The sequence below is a fragment of the Drosophila albomicans genome, chromosome 2L (assembly GCF_009650485.2).
Source record: "Drosophila albomicans strain 15112-1751.03 chromosome 2L, ASM965048v2, whole genome shotgun sequence".
NCBI lineage: Eukaryota > Metazoa > Arthropoda > Insecta > Diptera > Drosophilidae > Drosophila > Drosophila albomicans.
This window is the reverse complement of record NC_047628.2, coordinates 26,693,919-26,702,847: the sequence shown is the minus strand read 5'-3', so window position 1 is coordinate 26,702,847 and position 8,929 is coordinate 26,693,919. Positions and strand designations below refer to the sequence as shown.

The following is an 8,929-nucleotide window of genomic DNA, read 5'->3' as shown; positions in this document are numbered from 1 at the left end:
TATTAAAATGCTACACACATACACACACACACATACATGCACGTACATTTGCAGCACCCACACTCACACACATTCACAATTGGCGTAATCATCGTTATGGCATCGTCATAATCAGAGCGTCCATTGTATTGCAGCTCATTGATTTGCAATTATGACACGTGCCAGGCACAACGCTTTAAACTCACCTCTACAAATCAACACCTACATACATATATAGTATATATATATATAGATTTTGCCACGCTTTAAGTCGCGACATAAAACCGAAAATCGTTTTGTAGAATGCGCAATTTATGTCGGGCTCCGTGTCGCCCATCAAATTAAAAGCGATTTGGGATTTCTCAGCTCAAGCATCCATTTAACAAGCTCTTCAACTCGCCACAAAACTTGAAATGTTATGTTGAGGTTGAGGTATTTAAGTGGCATATGACTTTGAACATGCTGTTTGACTACACACAAATTAATTTCACATTTCAAGAGCGTCATTTGCAGCTCTTTGATGCAGTTCAATCATCTTTTTTTTGATAGCTCAATAATTCCTGATTGAGTTAATTGTTTCGAGTTTGCCAAAAAGTGCAAATTGATTTAAATCAAACGGCACTCAAATTGTCAAATATTTATTGCATACTTCGTTTGGGGAAAACGCATAAATTTATTGCAAATTTAAATGAGAAATAACTCACCGATTTTGTGGAATGCTTTTGAACGGGCAGCTTTAGTCGAGCTTCTGCAAAGATAGAGGAAAAGTATAAATATTATTTATGGTTTGCTTGCAGAAAGTAAGCTTTATATTTATTGCAGCATATACTATAATTTTTATTCTACAGATCAAAGAATATACTATAATTTTAAATCAAGGAATACAGTGTAAATTTGTACTAGAAATAAAAAAATATACTATAATTTTTAATCTACAAATCAAAGAATATACTACAAATTTATACTGTAAATCAAAGAATATACAAAAAATCAAGTTAAATACTATAATTTACCAAAAAATATACTATAATTTGTATACTGCAAACCAAAGAATATACTAACATTTGTATACTGCAAACCAAAGAATATACTAACATTTTATACTGCAATTATAAACATATACTATAAGTTTTATACTAAAAATCGAAGAATATATTTTATGTTTTTTTTTTTATTCTAGGCTTGTTTCCCTCTTATTTTATATTGAAAGGAGAATATATTCATTGAAAAATTAACTATTATTTTTATACTACAACTCAATAATTAACTTTTGGCTTTTCACATTCAAATTTCAAAAAAGATTATCGTATTTGTAATAAACTGGCTTTCATCTTATTCCATATTACAGTATTTAGAATCTTAACTTTCCTCTCAGTCCGTCTAAAAATAAAATAAGGATAAATTTTCATGCTAAACTTGCTTTTCATTTATTCTAGTTTAATATAGAAAACAATGAATATTTTTCAATTCATTTTTTATAATCTGAACTAAACTTTCTTCCCTCATCTTCCATTTTTGTCTGCTATTCATCATCATTTTCCGCTCAATTAAATAAATCTCTACATTCAGAGAGTATTTGTTATTCGTTTTGCTGGCAGATTGATTTGATTTGTGCCATTGTTCCACACAAAATTTTTGTGTCACCATATTACAATGCTTAATTTTATTGTTGTTTTTATTATTGTAATTTTGTAAATCTTTTTGTGCAAAACTTTTACAATTGTGTTTTCTTGCCGTTCTTTCGCTGTTATCTCTCTCTCGCAACAATTTGGCGCTGGCTGCCATTGTATTTGTTGTTGTTGTGTGTGTGTAAAAATTAGCATCATTTTGTGTGTGTGTGTGTGTGTGTGTGTGGTTGGCTTTTGTGTTGGGTTTGGAGTCCAGAGTTGGCCTCGTTGGCATCTTGAGCCGAACACACAGAGAAAGAGAGAAAGATGCTCAAAGTGCGCAGTAAATCAAAAGTTGAAAATTATAATAAAGTCACTTTTGCTGTAGCTATATCATGCACTCTAGCTCAGCATCTGCCGCTCTCTCCTGCTCTCCCCTCCACTTCTTCCATCGACTGTGGCTTAACTTTTATCAAGTTCAGTTGCAGTCGCAGCCGCAGAAACTTCTGCTGGCTAATAAAAACCAACATTTAGATTAACTGTAAATTGTGTTATTTTGTTTGCTTCGCTCTCTCTTTCTCTCTCTCTCTGCCTGCTGTTAATTTGCAATGGCGCGTGCTGCTCTGAAAAGTAGGCAACACTTTTGTGCGCACATTAAGTAAATTGTGCCAAAATATAAAGAACTAGAAGGAAGTCAATACTGAGCACACAGCTGCTGCCAGTTGACAGAGAGAGAGAGAAATTATGCTAGAATAATTCCAAAAAACATGCACAGTTGATTTTAATGCCCGAAAATTGTCGAACAACATCCAATGCCAAAAGGCGAAAAGCCTTGTAAGTTTTGCATTTCAAAAGAGCAACTTCCGCAAGTTTTTCAGCGTCGTTGTGACATTTGTGCAGGCAGGCTTTTAGTCTTTTGTGTGTCTATGTGTGTGTGTGTGTGTGTATGGGTTGCCCCATTCAATGCGCTCTGTTAATTTGCGTTGCTCTAGAAAAAGACTTAAGAGCAGTTATCAGCATGCGCTTGAATTATTTATAAAAGGCAGCCCCATATTCATGGGCGAATTGAGAACAGGCCACAAGCTTCCATTGCTATTGCTGCAGGTAAGTGCCAGCGGAAATGTTAACTACTTAGTTTTTGAGGCAGATCCAGCTGAAGCTTGACAATGGCATTAGAATGTCGAAAACTTTTAGCCAGCGAAATGCTTAGTCACTCAATTAGCACGGCCAACGCTACTTTCTATGCAAATCTGCAGACAGTTGTGGCCAAAAGCAAGAGAGAGAGAGAGAGAGCGAATGGCAAAGACAAAGACAACGAGAGTGACCAAGCCCATTAGAATGTACATCAACTGTACATTAACTTGTCTGTTTTTGTTTCATTAGTGAGGACAGCAGCTGTAGTAGAAGCAGCAGTAGAAGCAAAAGCAGCTGACATCCTGCGGCTGCTGTCTCAAGTTGGCTGCCTGCCTGCGACTCTGGTGACTCCCCAGCAAACTTGACACTCTGACAACCACCCTGACGCAGCATCCTCAATTTTGTGGCACACCGAGCGACGCTCGCTCTCTGTTCTATGTAGTTCCCAAAGACAAAAGGAAAAACGCACAAAAAAAGGAGAATAGGAGAAAAGAAATATAGATAAAGTTAGCTAGGAGGGGAAAATGAGAATGCTTGAGAGACCAGCTGTAAATTGACTTTTGCATATGCAAAAAAGCGAAATACGAATCGATGAATGTTGATAACACTTTTAGCAAATTGCCAAGCCCAAAGCAGAGCAAGATGAGCCAAGTGCTTGGAGCATCTGCAACTACGAAGCTGCTGCAGCTGACGTCCAACCAAACAGAACTAACAGCTAGGCAAATGCTTGCAACATCGTGTAAATATTGGATTGCATTAAAAAGCCCAACAAAAAAGCAAAATGATTGACTGCAAGATACGCTGGAGATTAAACAACTCTACTATACTTTAAAATGAGCTTCTCAATTATTTGTTCTGTATACCTTAAAAATCTATCAGCAAAAGAACCATTAAAGTATTCTTTATATTTATCGAGGATTTCATAAACGAAAGCTTCATTAAAGTATTCTTTATATTCATTTTAATGAAAGTTCTATTAAAGCATTCTTTATGTTAATAAAATATTCCAAACGTAAGTTCCATTAAAGGACTGTTAATCGAGTATTTCTATAATTTTTGATTGTTATTTTTAATATTCCAACAATGTTTCAATATAAAAATTACGCTCAAGTATGCAAGAATTATACACATATCATTCAAAATAATAATTACAGTTTTATAACTGGAATTTTATATTTCCTTCATCACCTGAAAAGTATTGCTTTCAATATTTAATGCAATTTTAGCTAGTTAATAGAATTTATCATCTGCATTTCAATTTAAGCAATGCTTGAAAAATTTGCGTCTCAATTTAAACCAAAAATGATGTTAAAATATCCAAAAACGCAAAAACTTTTTAATTAAATTGTGTTTATTTTGCAGGCAGCGTGCAAAAAAAATGTGTAAACCGTCATCATATGAAATATCCAACTATTTGTAAGCCATACAAAAAACTTGGTAAACACTTTGATATTGCCCGATACGACAAAGAAAAAGCAATGCAAAATAATTGCATATAACTGAGAGATACTCTATAAAGTGCAAGCTACAAATATCAAACAATTTAGTATATTTTGCACTCTGTGGTATATTTTGAATGTAGTACTTACAATATGGCAAATATAGTTGTTGGTATATTTTCAGTATTTTTATGGTATATAAATTTGGTATATTTTACACTTGACTGAATCTTTCGTACTTGTTGATTTTAGCTAGATTTTTTTGCTTAAATTACCGAGTTTAGAAAATCAATTATATTTTTTATTTACATTATTTATTTAGCTTGTTGAAATAAGTTTAATAAATAAGTTCAATCTCTATTTTAACATATAGTCTTTTTCAATATTCAATATACCCTTTTGCCTGTATACAAATATATTGTGGCGATGCAATAAAGTTATGTTTATTTATCAACAAACGATTCACCTTAATGCAATTTGCTTTACACTTTAAATGTGTATGCATATATATACGAGAGTTCTGACAGCAGCACACACATACACTCACACACACACATACCTACCACAATCGGGGCCCAAAAAAAGAAGAAGAAAAAGTGCGTTACACAAATTTTTTACACGCACAGTCGAATGCGTCGACAAAGGATCATGCTTCGCTGCCATATATATAATTTTTTAACTTTATTTGATTTATGCATCATTCACGCGCAATTTATCGAAAAGCGACTGAGCGAGAAAGAGATGGAGAGAGGGGAAAAGGAGAGGTGGGAGTGATGTAAGTAGAAGGCTTCATATTCATATTCATATTCATATAGTCGAATGAATGCTGGGAATATTCGTTTGACTTTTTGATACATAATGCAGCAAACATAACTGATTTTCAATGTTTACTCGACTTACAAGCATTTTGATTTATGCTGTGTGTGTGTGCGTCTGTGTTTGTATCAATAACAACATCAACATGCAGCTATAACAACAACAACAACAACTGACAGTCAGGCATGCGTAAGCCGCTGCGTGTTTATATATTTACTTAACTTTTATGGCATTGCCTCTTTGTTTCCATGTAAGTGTCTCTGTATGTGTATGTGTGTGTGTGTATTTGTTTTCTCACACAGACACCGCATTTGCATAATGTTATGCACAACTGTACACACACACACACACAGAGAGAGCACATCGGGGCATAAATATTTGCATATGTCACACGCACAAAGCGAGCGAAAAAAGGGCATGAGTGAGACATCGGCCATACGCGGCGTATGAGTGATGCCAGCAACGCCTCCTTTAACGCTTCGCTTTTCATTTTTTTGTTGTTGAGGGTGGCAACCAAAACCTCAACATTAAGATACAAAACTGTCGATTACACGATTGCAATGCGTATTATAATATTGACTTAATGCCAAATGCAAATGATTGATAAACAAGCTCAATTGATAACCCTGAAAAATTGACAATCGGCAGCGACCAGACCAGACAAATTGACCGATTGCTGTGCCCAAAGTGAAGAATCACTTGACAAATGTGCTGACAAAAATTGACAAGGTGTTTAAATGCACACACAAAGAGCACAGAAAAAATAGAATTTAATAGTTAAAACTATGATAGATTTGCAATAAAAGCATTGAATATTGAATTCATTCATTCTCGATTTATTTGTTGAACAAATAGTAGGAAAATTGAGTGTGTGTTGTGTTAGTCAATTGACTGCTCAGATTAAGTTTATTGAACAAATTGAGAGTTTTATTCAATTGCGAAATTGAAACATCAACAAGTAGAAAAGCCGAAAAGAATAGTCGAGAGTGCTCGACTGTGAGATACCCGGTACCCATTTTGAATAAAAGCTAAACTGTGAGATGTGAATTTTAAAATCGAAATATACCATATTACATTTTTCAATTGAAATACCAACAAGTAAGAAAACTAGTGTGCTCGACTTTAAGATATTGGGTACCCACTTAAAATAAAAGTAAACCAATACGGCATTATTCTTCAAATATACCAAATAATATACCACAAAAATACTGAAAAATACCAAAGGTAATTTTTGGTATATCGATATATATTTAAAATATACCATAGATGTATGATCAGTTTCAAAATATACCGAATTATTATACTGCAAAAATACTAATCTCTTAAAGCTGGTATAAAAATCTACGGCTTTTACATTTTACTTTTTAATAATTTGAATAACATTACAATATTATACAAAGATTTTGATAGTATTTTAAAATTGAAAAAAAATAAAATTTTTAAAATTTCATTCTATGATTTGGTGCTTGAGAAATAAATTAAGTTTCAATTGAAATGTTTAGCTTGAAGATGTCTTTTATAGTTCCATTCTTTGATTGCTGTTTAAAAGATAAATATTAAATCAACTTCCGTGATGTGTTTCTTAAAAGATAAATGTTAAATCAATTATCACTTAAAAATTTCATATGCTCACAATTCTTTTCCAAGGCAGAAACAAAAAAACCGGAAATAAGTTTAACCATCAGCATGGCGTAATATTCTTTAACGTAAGGTGTGAAAAAGCACAAAGGCTGTGAAGGCGAGTATTGTGCACCAAATCGAAAAGTATCCGGTATTATAGACATCGCGATAGACGTCCACATAATCATCGCGATTGATGTGCAGCATCGGTTGAGTATTGAGTACAGCGGCACAATGGCTCTTGCCCGCCATGCTGGAATATTATTTAATTTTCACACAAAAATTTCCCAAAAAAAATTTCATTTTGCTGTGAATTTGAAAACAAAGTCTACTGTCTGTGTTGGCTTTCATCTCCCCATCGGAAAATGCCTAACAATGATGAATCATCAGTTGGTGCGATGTCAAGCAGCAGTTGCTTGACTTTCCCCGCTGCTATTTCAGCGAGTTCGTTGCTTTGGCTGCCTACGAGCGAAGCGAGAGATAATTGAATTTAGTGCTAATGATGACATTGATGATAATACATAATATTCAACATTAATTCAAGCAGACATTAATTGATTGATTGTTTGATTGCATTATTGTCATATCGCAATTGCAATTTGGTGCCGTCAACATGTGTCCCTAGGCGCCCCGCCCCCTTCCTCACGCTTTGTATATATATTTCTATGTCTGTCCTCATGTTCATGTCTATCCTTGTGACATACTGTACAAATCCTCTACAGTTGTCGCTGGCAAAACAGTTTTGATAATAATTTAGCTAAATTTATACGATGACAGGCCTAATTAATCGAACACACACACATACACACGCACACAAGTTGTTGAGTTGAGATGAGTTTGGCGGTTTCAACGGATATCAATTAATTGGTATCAGCATCACAAAGTGAATGGGAGATATTGTTATTACGGTTTACAACAAATGTTTCAAATTTGTAACTGAAAATAATAGAAAATATCATTGGCAAAACACAACAACATGCCAATTATATATAACTTTTTAATTGTGAACTTTGCTAAATCGATACATGCTTTTAATTGTGTAGAAAAGTATCTTTGCTTAATATAGAAAATTGTAATATCAATTTTTTTGAAAATGCATAATAAAAAGCTGTGTTAATTAAATCAAATATAATAAAACTGTCAATATAATAGAATATAAATCAAATATAATAAAATATTAATATTAATAACTTAGTTTGACAATGCATAAAGAAAGCTGTGCCACTTAAATCAAGATATGTTTAAAATGGAATTCAAATTATAACAAGTAAGAAAGGTTTAGTCGAGTGTGCTAGGCTGTGAGATACCTGCTATCTATTGTGGATAAAAGCAAAAAAGGGCAGTATTAAAATATACCGAACTGATATACCGCAAAAATAATAAAATATACGAAGGGATATAGCCTTGATTTAGTACTACATTCAACATACATATGTCATACAATGCAAAATATACAATAAAAAGTATTTCTTTAATAACTTAAGTACCGGAAATTTTTTTTTGATCGCAACCAAATTGTCTGTAGTTGTTGTTTCTAGAAGGAGGCATCTCTCTTTCTCCAATTATAAAGCCTTCAAGTCAAAAATTTTAAGAAATCTAATACCTTAAAAGTATGTAAAATGAAAAATATAACTAAAATAGATATCAATCAAGATTATCCTTTAATGTACATAATTCAAAAAAATCAAATTTAAGTGCTACAAATAACAATTTGAATAAATTAAATACTTTCAAAATGTATTACAAATACATAACTTTGACTATATTTTTGTGCTATTTCAATACAAACATATCTAATTCAATGCATATTTTTTAACCATATCAAATACCACAGCTTAAAACAGTGACTTTTATAAATCGAATAGTTTTCATACATAAAACAAAAACTAAACCGAGCTAATCTCTGCCCTTTGTCTAAGACTCGAATGGCACATTACTCACAATCACTTCGCAAGAAGCTGAACAACTTAATTCCCCACTTGCTGAGATTGAGTTGATTGAGCCATTTGCTGTCAGTTTGTCAGACGAAGTGCCCACAGCGAGTTAGCTGCTGTTGAAGCCAGCTGTAATTAAGCGTTGATTTCTATATCAATAAGCTCGTCAACAACAACTCGCAACATTGAAAAATAACAAATAAGAATACTCAAATTTAATTTAGAAAACTGCTAGAAAACTTTATAAATTTTTTACTGTGATTGATGGCGTTTAATTTATAAATTTAGTTGACCCAAAACTTGTCGTATGCTTGTTTTAATTGTGAGTTATCTTTTTGCATCCCTTGGCACTAAATTGAGAGCTTAGAGTCTGCCAATTTATATGCGTTTTGTGATTCTA

The 8,929-nt window shown here is 33.2% G+C and overlaps 1 long non-coding RNA gene across 2 annotated transcripts; it reads right to left on the bottom strand.

Annotated features, from left to right (window-relative positions):
* Positions 1-6,297: 6,297 nt before the first annotated feature.
* Positions 6,298-6,946, bottom strand: LOC127565024 (uncharacterized). Of its 2 annotated transcripts, none has more exons than XR_007954414.1 (2): positions 6,609-6,946; positions 6,298-6,556 (listed from the first exon to the last, which is right to left on the bottom strand). It is a non-coding gene; the product is annotated as an uncharacterized LOC127565024 (long non-coding RNA). The 2 variants fall into 2 exon arrangements; XR_007954415.1 differs by having other exon boundaries at positions 6,298-6,513.
* Positions 6,947-8,929: the final 1,983 nt, after the last annotated feature.